The 19,756-nt window shown below is 47.3% G+C and overlaps 1 protein-coding gene across 2 annotated transcripts in view; it reads right to left on the bottom strand.

The window, feature by feature from the left end:
- NEXMIF (neurite extension and migration factor) overlaps window positions 1–17,710 on the bottom strand; it is a 158,028-nt gene extending 140,318 nt beyond the window's left edge. Inside the window, exon 1 of one of the 2 annotated variants that reach the window (XM_039731301.1) lies at window positions 17,627–17,710. The gene's annotated coding sequence lies outside the window, so the exon portion shown is untranslated. The remainder of the gene's footprint in view (window positions 1–17,626) is intronic. The other variant, XM_039731300.1, reaches the window with a different exon arrangement.
- Between the last annotated feature and the right edge of the window lie 2,046 nt (window positions 17,711–19,756).

Raw genomic sequence — 19,756 nt, 5'->3', positions numbered from 1 at the left:
TGGATGCAGCAGCTGGACAGCACTTGTACAAATCCAGCCTGTGAAATGCAGACACCTCTCCAAAGTGCACTGTTCCCTGCAAAACACTCGCCTGCCATGAAACTTGCACACAAAGGGAACTATCCACGTAACTGACACCTGCTTTGAGCCAGGAAATAATCCTATCTCCCTAATGTCTGATCTACAAATGAGGTCTTTATTGTTTTCATTATACACACTGTTTACACATGGTTTCATAAAACTCACCACTAACAACTCATCTCCGTAATTAATTGAAGTAGGTGGAAACCAGAGTAAGGATTAAAGAGAGGTTTTATCAGCTTAACTCAGAGGTGTCTTCCTGCAGTCACACACCTTCCACGTGCTGCTGCTGCCCTGGGGAACAGGGAATTTGGCATTTTGGCACTCCCTCTTGGTTCTCTGTATTCCTCTGCACACAGGCCAGCCAGCCACTGGTGGGAATTAGCAAAGGTCTGAGTTTTAACTCATAATCTGAGCTTTAAACGGTGACTTTAAAAACTCTCCTACAATGTTTTCACTTAGTAAAAGCCAAACAGACCTTCTTAGTTAATATGTACAACACTAGGAACAACAGCTTAAAAAATAAATCATGATTTAGGACTAAATCCTCTAGACCATCTAATCACATTATTTAGTACCCTGACAGTGCATTTCCTGCTCTGACAGGAGCAACTCCAACCCAAGTCAGACAGTTCCATCACCAGCACACACAGGGAGTCTGCCAAGGGGGGCACTAACAATGAAGATGGAAATATTCATTTTATTCCTTTCAAACTAAAACCCATATGCGAGTTCAGCTTAATATTAAGTGATGTAGTTTGTTTATCCTCTGCCTGGCTTTTTTTCCTCCTAGAACTCCAAGATGTTCAACCATGGAAGCAACCCCTGCAGCTTTAAGAACGATTTAGGCAATTTCCAGACGTGCTGCTCTGGTGTCACCACACCAGCAGCCACTTCCAGAGCAGCTCCAGGCCCACTGAGACCTTCCCTGAATTCTGCAGCAACCAGACTCCTACAGATGGGCAGGAGTTCATACTCACTTCTCCTGAAGCATCTGTCTGAAAAGGGTGCATTTTTACGGTGTTATTTACAACTAACAGTGCTATAACCCATAAAAACCTGAGTTTATAGGTTTCTTTCCTGCAGTAATGTTTATCTGACAATAATTTTGCAGACCACAGGTTTACAGAGCAGGGACACCTGGTCTCCAGTTTATTCTGAGGTCCAATTAAGTAGCAGGCAGAGGCTGCTCACCCTCTTCACTCTTCCATCTGAAAATTCAAATCTCCTCCCCCTACTTTACCTTTATCTCTTATTTTATTAATGTTACTAAAACTACAGTTATCTTGTATGTATTTATCTGAAATTCCTTTCCATTGAGGGTCCATGAAATCTCCTTTATAACCCTTACAGCTTGTTTAAGCTTAAATAGTCACTCTCAGTCTGCAAAGGAAAACTGGAAAACTTAAACTGGACCACCTCAGTTCCCATTCAGCTCCAGAGAGAAGCCTCTTTCTGTTCTTGCAAAACAGAAACTAATTCTGCATAGTGCTGGATGTTTAAGGCCACCATGCTCTCTAGATAAATTAAAAAATAATGAATTCCAGGGTTTTGAAAGAACAGCAGGAACTGTAAAGAAGGTCCTGTTAACCTTGAAAAAATATCCTAAAGAGAGGGATTGGAAACACACAGAAATAGTGGATGAGTAAGAAAAGGCAAGACATCTCGTACTTAGCAAACTTCAAAAAGCTTCTCTTTTCTGAACACATTTCAGGGAAAACAAAGCTACCTTTGTTAAAATGAGCCTACTGAACACTGTCAGAGCCAGCCTGGCCAGGGCAGCACCCCATGATACCTGGAGCTTTTTTTACTCCTGATGACCAAACCCTGCCCAAACCCAAGCAGCTCAGAAGGAACTGGCACAAACCCCCAAACCCAGCAGCTTTCAGTGCCACTCAGCTCCTTCCTGTGGCTTCCCCAGGCACATGGAGCTCAGTGAGATCAGGCAGAGGCACTCCCACATCATCAGGGCTGATGGACAGTTCTGTGTTTACCCAGAGATAACACCTGCCTCTCACAGGATTACTTTAGCACCTACTATAATGTGTTTAAATGAGATGTAGGTCTACAGGCACCTGAATTTGCTTTTTGATATATTTACTAAAATGCTGCCAGGTTTGATGCATGCTTTGCACAGGCCTATTTTTTAAAATAGAGGAATTACACCTTGTTCTTACTTAAAAGTTTCTAAAATATTAGGCTAGACAGAGATTCAATTCCAAGCTTTAAACTGCTTGATAGACCTTGACAACAGGGTTGGCTTTTATGCATCATCTTGTAATGCAATAAATTTCACTTGAAACATCTTCACCTGTGTACCCAGATATGTCACTGTGACACAGAAAACCTGACATGAAAATAAAAATAAATTAATAAATTAGTTGCTCAGAGAATGACTGTCTTATGGCCAGAAAAACACACTTCCTATGAGAGACTCAAAGAGACAGTCTTATTTTATTGAAAGGCAATTTAAGTAAGGAATAATTATAAAGTACAACTAATCAGGCAGCAGGTAATTTAAGACTGGAGAGAAAGGTATGAGAGCTGATAGCCACAGTCCTCGGATTTCAGACTGGAAATGCAGTTAATGAGAAGCTGGGATTTTAACCTGAAGTTAATGTTCTACCTCAAATGATGGCACGGGAAGTTTTGAAGGAGTAACCTGAGCACCCAATAATAGAAAACAAACAGAATAACCCAGCATTTCTTAATTTTTAACGCTCATGTTTCTGCACGCTTGCCTTTCTGAAACCACATGGAGTCAGAGAAAGCTCTCCTCCTTTTCCCAGCCAGCATTATTTGCCAACCTTCAGCACCACAATTCCCCCTCTTTTGCTTTTGCCCTCTCTGCTGAAGGTATTCACAAAAATCCTCTGAATTCTCCTCCTCGTCCCTTTCCAAGCCTCCCCACACAGACATTTTCTTGTTCACAAACCACACATGAATCAACCCAATGATGTGGCCACTTCCCATGGGGGACCATCAGCAGCATCCAGCTCAGATTTAGGGATGCACATTTTTAATCCGCAGCTCCGCGTTCCTCGTCCGCTCTCGCGGCCCCTGGAGCAGGATCTGATGTGCAGGGAGCTGCCAGTGCCAGTCCTACACACTGCCCATGGATGTTCCCAGCCCAGCAGCACAGGCTGTGTTCCTGGGAAGGGAAACCAGCGTTTTCCACAGAACACGGTCTGTCCTCTGCAGGATGCAGCTCTCCGCATGTATCTGCTAACAACATCTCAGTATTTCTCCACCCCCTCCCCATGTTTCTCCTTTTTGTCAAGCTCCCCAGCATTTGTTCTGGGATCTAATTAAGGTCCCTTATCACCATGGCAAGAGGGGGGCAAGGTCTAACAAAACAGCATTAATGAACCGATTGTTTTCGCTGGGCACATACAGAGTTCTAATCCCCAAGATTGGAACATATCAACACTTGGAAAAAAAAAAAGATTTAATCTAAAGGAGTCTGTGTTGTTTACATTTTTGCAAGACTTGAATTAGAAGCCCTGTATTACTGGCATAATCCAACAGCATCTCAGAACTTATTTTTAATGGCAGTTTTATTCTGATTAGGACAGGCAGCTTCATTTTGTTCCCTCTTCTGAGCATATGCAGAAGTCTCGCTCCTACCATCTGACTCTCCTTCAAAGAGATGAGCTGCCCGTAAACTTCATTAGTTAGATGCCATTTTGTAGGTAATTCAGAACCTCTTCCCACCTTTCTGGGTTATTAAATCTATTAACATCCCAGGATATTGTTATGTAAGTACTGCTCATCTCCATTATGCAGCAGAATTAGACGAGAGTGATTAGAACCAAGTTTGCCTTGTTTCATCTCATTCCCCGTGTGAACTCAGTACCAGAAGCCAAGACAACCTTCAGGGGATGCAGCTTTGATACTGAAGGGAAAGACAACCAAAGGAGAACCAAAGAAGTCCACGAGGGGAAAGAAACATGGGCTTCAGGTGAGACTGTAAGGGAGGAAGGTGCCATGTTTCCTTGCCCTGCAAGAGCAAACTCTTCACTCCTCCCAGCATTCATGTCCTTGTTCCCTCCCTTCATCTTCAATCCAACTGCCAGTAACATCCAAGGATTTGAACACCACCTACAGATAACCCCCCTCAGAAGAGCCCTCCAAGAAATATTTCATTTAAATGCTACAGAGAGTGTTCCTCTTAACTCGACCCCCTCTTGACACTGGCTCCCCAGCTGCCTTTTAAAAAACTGCTAAAGGGTTTAATTTTTGGACAAGAAATCAGTTCTGGCCACAAGTAATCTGCAAAAAGAGCTCTCCACCTTTCACTGGAATAGAAGTCTTGAAAATAGAATCCAGAACCTTTCAATTAAGCATGAGAAGTCCTCTATGTCATCTGAAGGGGAAGAAGTTTTACAGCCCAAATTTTGAAGGTTGCCTCCTATTTCCTTTCTGTGTAATAAGATACATACTGAAAATCTGACTCTCCAATACAGGATAAAATGTAATATTTTATAAAGCAGGATTCAGACTGGAAGAGCCATGGGATACCACACACAAGCAAAAGGAAAAATGCAAAAAGGAAACTCCAGCTGAGAAGTAAACTTCTCTTTACTAAAAGAAATCAAGAAATTTTTACATTTTTAAATTTAATTTTTTAACGTTTTTAAATTTTTTAAGCAGTACTGAGAGACTTCTTCAACACACTTTTCCAATTTTAACTGATTTTCAGGACACTCCTGGGAAGCAAACACATCCATATTAATAATCCCATTAAACAAGTGGGGTGAAGAGGACAGAAAAGTGATGGCACTGTTACAGGGCCAAGAGAGAAGTCAATGCTGGCTCAGTGGAGCCTCCTGTGTATTTTAAATGCAAACCTACATCCCTTGTCCACTGTTCTGCTGTCACCACAGCTTTTGGAAAATAAAAGTCAACACCAGAGAGAGGGACAGCAACTTTAGCCCACTGCTTCACATCCCATCTACGTGTAAAATCCCTGCCTGCCCAGCGTGGCCGCTGCCCTCCTGGACAACCAGTTGTCTTCTGGTGGGAAGCCTTCTGCTCAGAAGAGCATCACACAGTGCAAACAGAGCCCATCACACGGTGTTTGCTCTCCCATCCTCCCTGCAGGAGGGGATCACGTGCAGAGCTGGGATGTTTTCCAGTAAATGCACCTCTGCAGGCAGCGTGGGACAGCGAGGCAGAAAGCAAGGGATGGCTGCTAAGAGCACAAAGGCTTGTTGCTGTGTGTTTGTGTAGATGGCAAAGAAACACTTCCAAAGCAGAGTTTGTTTTGCCCTTTGCTCCCATGGTCGTGGTCTCACTGGCCTCAGCAAGTACCTGTTACACCACACGGGTTCTGATCAGGGTCAGGACAAAGTCTGGCCCTGCCAAGGAAGCAGCACTGCCAGGAACGGGCAGGATGTCAAAGCCTTCGGGTTCCCTGGCTATCACATGCACAAAGCACTCACCCCCCTGCAGACAAAACCACCAAACTCCATTCAGAATGAAGCAGGAGGCTGACAAAATAAACAAAAACTTGGCTGGGTTGCAATGAGCTACAGCACCCCATCTTTCTCACCTCCAGTCCTGCCTGAAATGCTGAGGACTTTATGGAATCGTTTGGGTTGGAGAAGACCTCCAAGATCGTCGAGTCCAACCATTATCCCAGCACTGCCACGTCCATCACTAAGCCACATCCCCAAGTGCAACATTTTGGAGGTTGACTCCAATAATGTTTCCTGCGTGAAAGTGCTCAACCTAATTTTATTTCTGGTACAACAGTAATAAAACTACTTCTTATTATGGCATGTAATTAGTGGCTAACTTTCCAAAATAAAAATGGCCGTGAAATTCAGAATCAGGCATCAGGCTTCTACAAACCAGCAATTTTTTTGCACAAGCTCTCCCCAAATACAAAACCCCTTACATTGACAAATGCCACAGAATTACAATTCTGACCTATTGGGAAAAGTACAGTCAATGTGATTAAAAATTATTCAAAGGGCTCGGAGTTGGGCTTGATGATCCCTGTGGGTCGCTCCCAACCCAGGATATTCCATGGTTCTATAAAATTCCAGAAACCCTGTGCTCACAGAGACTCCCTACCCTGCACATGCGTTCAGAAACTAAATGCATTACCTAGAGGTAGTAAACAGATTTGTAATGGGTGTCACTTATCCCTGTCAGCAGCGCTGATGAATAACACTGTTAACATGGATCAGATCGCCCACCAACCACAGTCACAGGCTTCCCCTGTCCAAGAGCCACGGAACTTCTCCAATTAGCTGCTCAGAACTAATTGTCAGATGCAATTTTCAGTCAGCAGTTTCTTCTCCCTCCTTAACATATTCCTTGTGCAGGCATTGCCCCCAGCAGCAGCAGCAGCCACCTCCCTCCCTCCCTCCCTTCCAGTCGTGTCCCAGCCCTAATCTCTGCTCACAGCTTTTGAGCACAGCTCTTCCAGGCAGCTGACATTTAAATAAGCTCTGTATTGACTTTCCTCTGCTGTACCTCGAGTCCTCCTTGTTTTCCTTATGTTCATATTCCAACTCTGCTGCTCTGCAGCTCCTTCTGAAGGTAATGGAAGTGGAGCTGGACTGATAATCAATAAATACCTTCACCCTGCAATCCCTCAGAGGCCGAGCCCAGGAGGAGATTCCCCTCTCTTCCCATGCATATTCACTATTTTGGATAAACTTTTAGAAGGCAGGGAAAGGTTCTCTCCCAAATCTGCAGCGTGTTTCAGACGATGCTAAGCCTGTGAACTTTCCTTTAACTCGCGTTAAACCGATACAACTTTTAATTAAAAAAGTAATTTTGAAAAATTGCTTGTGCGGTGCGGAAGGTGATGTTCAGACAGCATCACTGATCCCTGGAGTTCTGCAGCCTTGAGTTTAATAAACTGAATTTCCAAAAGTAAACACAGCTTGCATCAGCACGAACCTTCTATTTCAGCCCTGTATTTTCCATCCTTTCCTTAGCCAGAAGAGGATGTTTTCAGAGCACCACGCACCAAACACTGCATGGGTGTCACTGGGATGGAAAGGAAGAAAATTCCCAGCCCTGGAGTTGTGTCCACCTGCCAAGTGGCTGTGGTGGAGCAAGGGAGGAGGGTGAGCCGTGTCCTCCCCACCCAGCACCCCCAGAGCTGAGGGATGAACTCGCAGCCCACCTCACCTGCTTCTTGGGCAATAAAATCCCAGGCACAGGGACTGCCCTCCAATTTACACCTGCAATTTTACCCTCGCCCAGCAGCTCCTGCCTCCTCCAACTGTAATTTAGGATTTATTTTGCCTAATTTGTTATTTCCTGTAGTAGGTAATCCAGCAAGGGGGAGGGGCAAAGGGCAGAACAAAAGCAAAATAAAAACTAACCTAAATGTCTTGCCCTAGGCAGAAACAAGTCAAAAACACTCTCAGGTTTCCTTCTGTTTGTTTTTATAACTATTCACCTGAGCTTTTTTCAAGTTCTTTCAGAAGAATCATTTGAATTTTCTTTATTCCACAACTTCAAAAAGATGCTCCATGACAGTGGGTGTCATATCTCCCTCTTCTCTCCTCTTTCCCCCTTATCAATTTATCCCAATTATCCCACTGCCCAGCCCACAGGCTCAAACAAGGGCTGGGAAGCCAAGATTCTTGGGTTCACTTCCCCACTGCATTTCTAGCAGGTCATTAATGTTCCTGTGAGCTGGTTTGCTCCTCTGTAGAGCAGGGAGAGGTGGGTTGTGCAGCTTTATCCCCATTTATAAAACAAATACTCTGAGAATCCAGGCACACTGTGCTGATCTGAAACACCAGGCATTCTGTTATTATACATAAATAAATATAAATACAGCATCTACCATTTTCACTCTACTTATTTGCATTTCTACTATTTTAGAACTTCTAATGTTGTTAGAAATGCCAAAAGGAGATGATTTCATGTTCTCATGCCTATTCCTCCCAGAAATGGTAGGCCTGAATGCAATTTTTTTCCTTCTGCTAAAACTGTGCTCATAACTGCATTTTCTCTCAGTCAAAGCTTCGTAAGCAAGCAACTTTAAAGGTGTTGTTTGCAGCTGCAATGAAATAAACACTTACACATTCAGTACTACCCATGCTGAGCGAGGTATTTCATCTCCACATCCTTTAACTCTGAGCACCACCAGTGATTATCCCATAAAACTTAATTCTGGAGAGCATTTTATTAAATATGCATTTGGATTTGGTCTCAGTTCCATAAAATATTTAATCATGTGCCTAAACATTACGTACCCCACCAAGTTTGGGTTTTAGGCTGGCTGGTAACACACACAACAAACTCCAGAAGATAAAACACGTTCATTCTTTATCTGAAGAGCTCCACTCCACAGATCAGCCTTTCAGAGATGTGCCAGCTCCAGCTCTAACTAGCTCTTCACACTTTTTTTAAGACTAATAGGCTCCACATATTCATCTCCAAAGGGTATAAATTCCCTTCCTCTCTTTCCCTTTTAAATATGTCAGGCAACATTACAAAAAAATAACATCTGTGCCACAGTTATGCAACAAGCAGCATGATAACCATTAAACTGCACTTTATAGAGAGTGGGCTGAATTAAAAAATAAAACAACAAAAAGGAAACAGGGGAAAAAAGTTCACCTTTAAACCCAGGGATCAGGGAGGGTTTCAGCACCACCACTCTCCCCTGCTTGCTCTAGACTCCCTGATTTGCTGCCCCTCTCCACTGATGCCTCATGGCTATTAATGGCAGCCTGAATACACATGCCATGAACTGCAAAAATGGATTGGATCTGGCTGGAAAGGGCTTAAACACTCAGTAAGAAGATGAAGAATCCCAAAAGTGGTTTTAGTATGTGTGTACATTTTGTCAGAGTATACCAACAGCACTATATATTCTTTTCTTGCAACACTTAGCAAGCCTTCTCTTTTCATAAATATAGGTCAACAGCGCTAAACTCTGTTTTTGCCTCAACTCCCACTTTAAATGCATAAAAAATTAGATTTTTAGGGAGCAGAATGAAAGGAATGGTGTATTTCATGCTATTATATACCCAGCCAAGGATCCCAAAGGGTTTGTTTGGGCTTTAAAAACAAAACAAAAACCCTTGGCATTTGTCAGACTAAAACCATTTTTCTTTGGTCTTTGCACAGCCATCCTTTCCAGATTTGAATAAATAACATCAAACAAACTATTCTGACTTCCATTTACCGTGCAATGCACAGAAGTTGTTCAAGGATAGACAGAGCAGAGTGTGAAGCATTTGGGGACTCTGAGCAGGACCCTGCAGAGACCTGGAAATGCTCATTCCAACCCCTCTGCTCCCCTCTTGTCATTTATGTTTAAGCAGCCTTACATTGCCCCAAAGAGAAATTATTCCAACAGCCACAGATAACAAGTTTAGCAGCCACCACCACAGGGTATGGCTGCACCCATAAATGCAGGGAGGGGGATGAAGGTATTAACAAAATAACAAAAATACCAACTAAACTCCAAGCTACACATCAGGTTTTCAACCTGATCCTCACAAATGTAGGAGTGATTTAACACAGCCCCTTCAGCAAATGCCCAGGCCTAACTGAATAACAGAATATAAGATAGGATCATACCCTTAAATATTATTGTAGAGATACAATATATAGATATTTTATATAGATTAAATATAAATATTGTAATACCCTTAAACTGCCTTTTGTTTTAACATCAGCCCAGGAATGCAGGGTGAGAACTCATCAATTACATTGTCAGCTGCAGATTTCAGATATTTTAGGTTCCTGCACATTGCAGAGGGGAACATAAACCTTCCTGCCTTCACATGAGGCTTAAGGCTCAAGTCAGTCATTAAGCATTTGTGATACAATATTTGGACTCCACCACACACAAACTCATCGATCACAATGCAGATGAAGACTTTCCCATACCACACCAGGCCAAAAAGCTTCAAAACACAATTTAAGCAGCATTTTCCTCTCTTCCCCACCACTTTCACTGAAATGTCCCTCAGCAATCCCTTCCCAGGAGCCACCCTCCTCCACTCCTGCTGGCATTGAGGCTGTTTTGTTTTTAGTCTCAAGCCACTCATTTTACCCAACAACCCCTCCAGTGGGTGAAAAGTTAATCCAAGATGCTTCCCAACTCCCCCTGAACTAAATTTCAGGCAGTCTTGAACTCATCCTAAGTGAGGAATCCAGCACACAGACTGTCCATGGAGAGGTGAACACCATAAACAAGGGAGGAAGGGAGGATGCAGTTTATAGGGAAAAAATCCAGAGAGAACCTGAGATACCAGGGTTTGCTTAACACATGAATTGGAACCTGTAATTCCACACACCAGCAATCAGCATCAGTAATTCCACATAACAGCAACACATCAGTCACTAACGAGCTCCAGCTCTGCAGCACTACCAATGCTCATCCTGCAAAGCCAGAAATGCTTCCAAAGGGTGAAATCAGCACCAGACCCTGCTGGTGATCAAGCACCAGTTCAAACACCCTTTGCAGAAGAAGAGAGAACTGCGAGGAGCATGTGGTTCTTAGCTCAACACTGTGCAGGGACATAAACCATAACACAAATGTAAATCCTGAAACACAACTTTGTGCTGCCTAGAACAGCCATAAATTGTGATGCTGAGCAATCAAGCCTTTCAAAAATTCACTCTTTCAAACCAGAAGCTCCTTGGAAACTCAGTGGCCTGCCCAGCCTCCCATCCACCTCCCAAAAGGCTGCTGTTGGTGTCTGCTGAGGAGGCACTGCTCAAACCCAGCAGCCAAGGAAGGAGCACAAATGAACCAAAGAAACAGCCACAAAATACACAAAACTCCTCTTCCTACAAACTCCACCAAACAATAAACTAACCAGACAAATAAGGCAATTAAGCAAGTGAAGGTTACTGGGTTAGGACAATTATTTGCTCTGCAGGAGGTTTGGGCTGAGGGTTCCTCTGCCTTTGCCATGCCTGGCTGGGCTGACATCAGCCACGGGCTGGGAATGGTCCTGAGCCCCCCTGTCACCATCAGCCTGTGCCAGAGCCAGCTGAATTCCTGCTCCATGCACTCCACAAGGAATCTCTCCCTCTCACACACGAGTCACTGCATGGACAGGTGATTTTGATATAGGAGATTTTCTCAGAGGCAGGCATAAACAAACCATGGGAAATGATTGTGTGCTGCTCCCTGCAGAGCCAGTGGTGTCAGGGAGATTGGGGTTTGCTTGTTTGCTTTAACACGAGCTGAAAAATTGTGGTCAGCAGCACTTCCCCCTCTGATCTTCCCAAAAATTCCACCCATCTTGTCATGTTAAAGGCACAGCTGTCAGTGAAGTGAACCTGTCCATGTAATGTCAGCAATAACATTAAACAAAAAAGCCCACATCACAACTTTCCGTAGCTAAAATCACCCCACTCCCCAACAGCTTTTTCATGCAAATGAGAACAGTGACCACCCTGAAAAAGGCAATTTTCATTTTCCCCCTCGAGGTTCAGAGAGAGCCAAGATTACTAATTGCTCCATTCCCTGGAGCAACATGAAATAAGATCCAGCATCCATCTGCATTACCACTGAAATACCAGCATGACCCTTAAATTCATGTTCAGAGTATTAAAACATGACCTTGCAAGGCTACCAGGAAAAAAAAAAATGCTGCTTGCTGGCCAAACAGACACCAGATTCCCTCTGTACTGGTTAAATTCCCAGCCACCCTCCTCGCTCCCATGAAGCAGTTCAGTATTTCTCCGAAGTTATTCAACCACTGTGAAGGTCAAGTATTGTCCTGAGTGGCCAGTCACAAACAAATCCACATTTCAAATCCATCTGTGCTTCAGCCACCAAGTAAAACCCCAGCCAGAGGGGGGAAAGGACAGGAAATTAGGAGCAAAGGGTCCATACCTGCTCTCCAGAGCACAGCTGATGCTTGCAGAGGGCTTAGCTGACCCAGGCAGGGACCTGAAAATTGGGGCCAATGCAGTGGATGGGAAAGAACTTTTTTTTTTTTCCCATGTGTAAAACTCATAGTTTCAGCTAAAATACAAGAAATTAAAAAAAGAGCTTCAGTGGCACTTCTGAAGAATAAAAAAAAAAAAAAAGGCTTTGGAAGCTTTAGATTTGAAGCTTCACAAGCTTCTTATGAAAAATGCAAGCTTTGAAAAACTTCTGAAGAATTAATATTCTTACTTTGGGCTCTTCTACTGCCAACGGACTACGGATGCTGTAACTAATAAAAAATAATTAATGCCAATAAACAGGCCCTTCATAAGGCTTCAGCTTCTCTCCTCCATCAAAGACTCATCTCATTCATTGGGACATTGTACAGGAAACAAAATTCACCCACAGAACTTGTCTTTCCCACGTTTGGCTCCCCTGTGCTGTAACTGACAATTAAAATCCTCCCAAGTGTTTGGAAAGGAATCTGAATTTTTTTAATAAGGACACAGCTCCAGAAGCAGCTCCAGAGCATGGCAGAGACCTCACCTGGGATGGAACTGGGAAAGAGCTGGGAATTTGTGCCCAAGCCCTCCCCAGGAGCCAGGTCTCGTGCTGGGAATGAAACAACCAAGAAGTGCTCAGGAGTGCTCTGTGCACCCCAAGCCACGTCCTGGCACTCCTGGGAGTCCTGCAAGATCCACAAGAGCTCATCTGCTGATAACCTCCATCTGAGGGTGCAAATACCCTCAAAAATGTAAGAGTCTCCTTCACCAGCCACCTCCTCAGCAGTGTCAGCACGTCAGGAAAAGGACAGTGAGGAGCTCCCTACCTGGGGGAGAGCAGAGGCAGAAAACACCTTGGCTGTTTGGGGTTATTTTGGAAATCCTGACTCTCCTCTCTCCAAGGGCCTCGGTGGAGCAGTGTGGAACAGCTCCAGACCCCTGCAGGGAACACCACAAGGCAGGATGGGACCCTCACACCAAACCCACCACGAGGAGTCCCTTCTGCACGACAGAAACCCTGCAGAGGCAAGAGGAGGAAGCTGATAAATTGGCAGAAAAGCCCAAACTGGTGTCAAGGCCAGGCCTACGAGCTCTGCTGCTGCTGCCAGCCCCAGTGACACAGAGACTGGCACTGCAACACCACTCAAGGGACACCACAAGGCAGACCTCCAGCTCCCTCCTAAGACAGAGACACTCATGGTCTCATGCCTCAGGAAAACAACAGCTACTGGAAGAGACAAAAATCACAGTCCTGACAGTGACAATTCAGAAAGGTGTTGAACTGATGGGGTAATTAATTAGCTGGGGTCCAAGCAGAAGCAACGCTGTTGGGCCAGCAGACTGTGGTTCCACCTTCCCAGCAGGGAGCAACACCGTAAATGAAGACAAGGGGACTGGTCAGAAACTTCTAGTGACACATCCACCGAGGTTCTGAAGATGCAGCACAAAACAAAGATGTATAAGATCAGTGAAAGGCAACAATTAGCCAGCAGAATTCTCCATCATGGGAGACTATCGAGACAAGAGGTTGGATAAATTAAGCAAATCAGTTATCTCGTAGTCAAAAGCTTTTTTAAAGGCAAACAAGACTGCAAATACGAGCTCAGACTGCTGGGCATAAATCACCTCCTGAATGCTTAAGGGTTAGAAGAAAACTCTGCCCAGGGACAACACGCCCACGCTGCCCACTCCCAGAGCCCTGGGCAGGTCCTCCAGCTGAGCTGGCACAGACCCTGCCTGTGGCTGGAGGGCACTGGGCCACGTCCCTGGATTATTCACAGGGCTGACGTAGCCATGCAGACACAGATCCACCTCATCCCTGTCACTCTTTGGAGACTGCATAATCATCGCTCAGCCCATGCCAGAGCAACATGAGGAACACCTTCTGTACAGAAGAAATTCTCAAGATTTAAAGTTTTAACACAAGCTAACAAACGCCAGGGATGAAAGAAATCCTGGGATGAAAGATCTCCATGACACCTGCTTTGAATAAAAAGACATCGCTACAAAAATATCACAGACCCGCTGGTCTAGAGCCTTTGCTTCATGTCATTCCCCAGACATCAATTTGCAATAGAGCACACAAAAGCAGCATTACACAGATTACATGCTACTCCCCTGAACTGCAAACAAAATCCACCCAGCACTACCACCAGAGTCCAGAGCACCACGGCACCAAAGCCACTTCCCCTGGCCGTTCCTAAGACAATTTGCTAAGGATGAGGGTTCAACACTCATTTGCAGAACTGACAACTCCTCCTGCAAGCTTCCCTCTGGCTCAGCTTTCCCAAACACTCCCTGTTTCTCCTCGTGTCCATGCAGCTCAGCAGTGCTACCAACCCTCAGCACAGGCTTTATACTCAATTCCTGCATCCTTCAGGCAAATCCCCACACCTGGATGCTCAAGGCAATCCATCATCTTCAGCATCTGTAACTTCACTGCTTTCTACACGACACAACGCCTGGCAATCGTTTAGTGTTTGGTTGTAAGGGCACCCAGGAGCCCTAAAATCAAAAGCCCAAAAGGCTGAGATCCCACCACGCCTCTCACACCACATACAGGTAAGAAATCAGACAGAGAAATCCTTGTGCTAGAACAGCTCAGACCCCTGCACAGGTGACAGGTGACACCAGGGGTGGGTAGCACCAGCTCAGAGAAAAGAGGGAAGAGCAAGGTACCAGCAAAACATGGTTTGCTCAGTTTCATGCCACATGGCTCATTTACTCACTGCTGGCAGCATCCACAAAATCAGGCTCGTCAAGCACCTGACTGTATACACAGGTAATGATTATAAAGCCAACTCAAGCGGGGCTAAAAGTACACAAAGATCTAGCATAAAAATAAAAAAGTGCAATCCTCTCCCAGGTGGAAAACAGGACTTTGAACGTAACAGGTGGATTACATAACAATTATTTTGCTCCCAATTCTCAAAATATTTTTTTAACATACCCTCACAGACCAAAAGCTGTCATTACTGAGAAGCAATAGCAATTTTCCTCTGGTAAACAGCCAGGCTACCCAAACCCTCTCAGGGCCAAACACAAACTCAGCAACGGCAGCATCAAAGAGCCCCCACACAAGGACCAGGGCAAGGCCTGGAGCATCCATGGCTCTCCTCCCTGGATTCTGCCCAAGGAAAAGATTATTTCCTAACGCTGCTTTTTGTTTGCAACGGGGCATAAACTTCAAGGGGATGGTTCACTGCTGTGCTGGGGGAACGCAGCACAGCTGGATTGCTGCTACAATGGAAAAGCCTTAATATCCAAAAAATGCACCTCGCATCCCTGGCTGGGTCCCACACCCAGGATCCAGCCTGAGCCAGACCCCTTTGTCTGGGAACACTTTCTCCCCAAGCCTGGGGCCTTCTTGGTCCTGCAGGCACATTTGAGCCTTTTCATATGTTTCGTTGCAGAGCCAGGAAAAAAGATACACACGTGATCCATCACGAAACCATCCACGAGGCCCCACCATCTCAAAAGAGAAGGACACCACCAAGGCACTGCCCCACACAGGGAGTCCCTGTCCCGGCTACGGAAGTTAAAACCCCCTGGCCACAACCTCTTCTCTTTTTTTCAATCTGAAAGAGACTCCTCAGCATTCAGAACTCAACGCTTAAGTGGGCTGCCAGAGCCTCGCCTCCAAAAGGCAACAGCAAACACCAAAAAAAAAGGGAAAAACAAACCCAGAAAAATCCCCCTCCCCGCCCCCAAAGCCGAGCGCAGGGCGAGGAGCAGAGAGGGAGAGGGGGACGAGGCACACGGGGGCTCCCCTTTTCTGCCTCCCTTTTATTCCTGCTGAGTGTAGTAACACTTGAACTGGCTCTCTTTATTTGCAGCCGGATACGCGCTTTCAAAGATACTGTACTACTGTGTAGGCCAAGCAGGGACTCTCTTTCTTCCCTTGGTAAGGGCTTTTGGGAAAATAATTATTCACCAGAACTGCCATCGTGAACAGAGCAAGCTAAATCAATGTAGCTTTGTATGGGCCATTGCCACTGCAAAGCAAATACTCCATCAAGACATGGATCAGTGAGAATTTTATCACTAGGAATCCTTATGCACATCTTTGTGTATTTTTAATATCCACCTTATCCCTCCCCACGCTCCTGCACCCCACCCTCCCCACGGATTTGTCTTGTGTCACTGGCAGCTATGGGGCTTGGCCACGAGATTCACATCAGTAAAAACGTCTTAAATACACAGGTTTATTCTCCTTAAAAAAATTATAATAAAGCATTGGTGCAGAGCAGATTTATTCACTGAACAGGTTGATTTATTTAACAGACTTGACATACATCAAAACCTACTATAGGCTTACATAATTGTTATCCATTTAGCAGGTCTGGTTCTTTTGTCAAGTATTTGTTTTTCAAAAGTGAATCACTAAAGACTGCTGCCTTCTGCACAGCTCACATACCTTAACAAATGCAGTCTTGCATGGGGTATTAGCTGAAGTGACTTTAAATTGCATCCTACCTGCTTGAGCGCTGCCGCTATTTTTTTTTTTTAGCCTCTGTATTATTCCTTTACTAAACCACACGCGCACCAAAAAAAAAAAAATTAAAAAAAAATTTAAAAACAGCAAAGCGAGAGGCAGGAGCGTGTGTAGCGGCAGAGCGAGCAGCAGCGTGTGCGGCGGGCTCGGTGTTACCGCAGTAGCACGCCGCTCCGGCGGTGCCAGCAGGTACCTCCGGCGCGGCACAGCCGAGTACCAGGATGTTGATGGCTGCACTGAGGTTTCGGGGCCGGCGCGGGGCAGGGGGGACGAGCGAACCGCGGGGCGGAAACGGGGGGGGTGGAAAAAAACCTCCGGGAGGATTTAAGGACCGCGGAGCCGTTTTGTTTTCCCGCAAGAGGCTCGTTGAGGCCTCGGCTCGCACAGGCGCATCGCTCCCTCCGGCCTCACGCATCCACCCACGGCTCCCGGCCCGGCTCCCCCAGAAACGCGCCCATCCCGGCGGGCTCCCCGCGGGAGCATCACCGCGGCAAAGCCACCGCCTCGGCCGCCACCGCCGGGCCCCCGCGGCTTGTTTGGGTTCGCTCGCTCGCCTCGGGGCCGAGGGAGGATTGGATTCCCCCCCCCGCTCCAGCATCCTCCTCGCACACACACCGGGCACATCCCGCGGCTCGGGCACGGCAGCGCCCGGGTGCCGGCCGCACGGACCCGGCGCTCCGCCGCCCGCCAGACAGATGGTTAATTGCATTCACAGCCGCATTTTGCGCTGGGATAGAGTTTCAGACAATGAGCCAGTTTTATTTGATTAGCCAGTTCTCTAGTTTAATGCGCGCGGTGACAGCTACTCCCAGGGCTGGGGCTTTTTTTTTCCTCTTTTTCCCTTAAATAAAAATAAAAATCCCATCCCCCCTCCTTCATTATGTTTTTGTTCTGGCCGAGGCTGAAGTAAGCGCGGCCCCCGCGGCCCCGGCGGGGCGGCGCCCCCGCCCCGCGCTGCACCTGCCCGGGGGGGACACGGCGCCAAGTTGCCGCCCCCCCGTCACCTCAGACCACCCTCGCACACCCCGCAACTTCCCCGCAGGCCTCCGCGCAGGCCGGCGCTGCCATCAGCATCCCCTCCTCCTCCTCCTCCTCCCCGCTGCCCCCGCGGTGTGCCGGCGCGGGAGCTGGGGGTGCGTGTGGCTGAAGCTCCGCCGCGGCGGGACTCACCTCGGCGCGGGGCCCGCGATGGAGCGGGGGTCCCCCGCCCGCCGGGCGCTGCCGGTGCTGCGGCTCAGCGCTGCTCCCGCCGCCGCCCCACGGACGGGCCCCCCGGCCCCGCGCTCCCTGCGCAGGGACGGGCGGAGGGCGGGAGGGAGGATGGGGGGCGGCGGCTCCCTCCTCGCCTCGCCCCGCCGCCGCCGCTGCTGCCTCCTCCTCCTCCTCCTCGCCGCCGCCGCCCCCCAGGCCTGCGCCCATTCAGGAGGTGCCGGGCAGCGCCGCCGCTGCCATTGTTCGCTGGAGCGGGACCCGCGCACCGCGCCCGGCCCGGCCATAAAGGGCGCGCGGCCGGCGCCGGGCCCGGGCAGGTGCCGAACCCTCGGCTGCGGCACCGGGAGAGGGAGCGGGGGCGCCGGGAACGGCCGGCCCTGGAAGGACGGGCCGGGCCGGGCCGGGCCGGCGGGGAGGGGACAATGGGCCGAGCGGTGTCACCCCCGCGCACGGCTCGGCCGGAGCCCGGCAGCGGAACTCGCTCCCAGCGCTGGCCATCCGGCTTAATTCTCCATAGTGGATATAGGAATCACCTTAGGGCTTGCAGCAGCTTTTCTGGTTCATTTTCACGATCCCGTTGTTAATAACAGCCTCTAAAGCTGTGGGTTACCTTCAGATGCCCATGCCCGGGAGGAGGCTGCCTCATCTCAGGCTGGCCCAGGAGGTGCCGGGGTGCCGGGGAGGCAGGGACGCACCAGCCGCTGCCTTTTGCCGAGCGGGAGGGCGACAAGCAGTCAGGGCAGGAGCCAGCATCTCCGGAGAGTGCGAGCCGATAGCAGCCTCCCCTTCTCGCAGAGCCCCCCGCAGCCCGTGTCCCTGTGTCCCCTCACTTGTGCACCGAGGCCGGAGTTTGTGCACCGGGGACCCGAGGAAACTTCTGTTGTTTCATCTCCTGAGTCAACAGAACGGTTTAGCAAATAGAAGGCAAACCAGACACACCTATTAGCCTTTAGGTTTATTTAAGTTCACTGTGACATTGTGATATTTAAGAGGTTTCTAGTCAAGTTATCGCTTGAGTCGCTTTTTCATCTTAAACAACACAGTGTAAAAATTGATTAGCTAATTCTGTGGCTAAAATATTAAAGTATCAAGCACCTTAGTCCTTGTTCCCACAGCATCAGAGACCCCCATCCAGGCAGTAATAAAACAAGAACATATGACAACATATGGAATGCTCTCTGAATTCAGAGCATATTGCACATGAACCTTCAGCATTGCAAATAAGAAACTAATCTCATTTTTTCTTCATTAACAGCAGTACCCAATACTAGGACATGCCATACATCACGTGTGAATAAATTATTTATTCCCACTGTGTCAGGGCACACACTTGAAGGGGTGCAGAAACTGAGACCAGCAGTAAATGATTTGCCCGAGGCCACAGAGTGAGGTGGTGTCACAGTTTCTAGGAAGTAGCACTTCCTAGTCTTATCCCAAGTGATGTTTTTCCTCTCCAGCCTCACCACATTGCTGTGGGAATCACACACTTCAGTCCCTGTACCTTTGCATGTTTGTAATGCTGCATTTTGTTTCACTACCCCGTCATTTTCTTGGCAGAAAGATTCGAGTAATATAAATAAGTAATTAATCAGGGTCAGGTGAGATGGTGACAGCACACCTGGCAGTGCTCACTAAAATAAACACACAGGTGGATGGTGGTCATGAACTGCTTTCAAAATGAGCTGGGAGCAGGTTTTGCCCTCAGCAACCTCACACGGGGGCTGTGCCCTTGAAAAGTGCCACCAAAGGCACACAAGCAAATTTGGCAGCTCTTCTGCTGAGGCACCTCCCAGGGCAGGAATAACATGGCCAGAAGCACCTGGCAGACCCACCCAGCTGCTGCCAGTGCCTTTGGGAAGGTGCCACGCTGGAGCTGTGTGCTGGAGGCGATGGCAATCACCTGAGTCTAATCACCAAGATAAGATTAGAAGTAAAGCTGGGGAGGGTCTTGGTGGAGATGAAAAGACACATTCAATTAAGTGAGCCTTGCACCTGGAGCCAGTCTAGAAAGACAACCCAAGTATTTATTTAAGTGCTGTATTTTAGGGGGAAGACAAATGTAAGGCTTAAAGATTATCCTTGAAACAA

This window comes from Passer montanus, unplaced genomic scaffold (assembly GCF_014805655.1).
Source record: "Passer montanus isolate IOZ18808 unplaced genomic scaffold, ASM1480565v1 scaffold76, whole genome shotgun sequence".
Classification (NCBI taxonomy): Eukaryota; Metazoa; Chordata; class Aves; order Passeriformes; family Passeridae; genus Passer; species Passer montanus.
The sequence above is the reverse complement of the archived record's forward strand: the minus strand, read 5'-3'. Positions and strand labels throughout refer to the sequence as shown.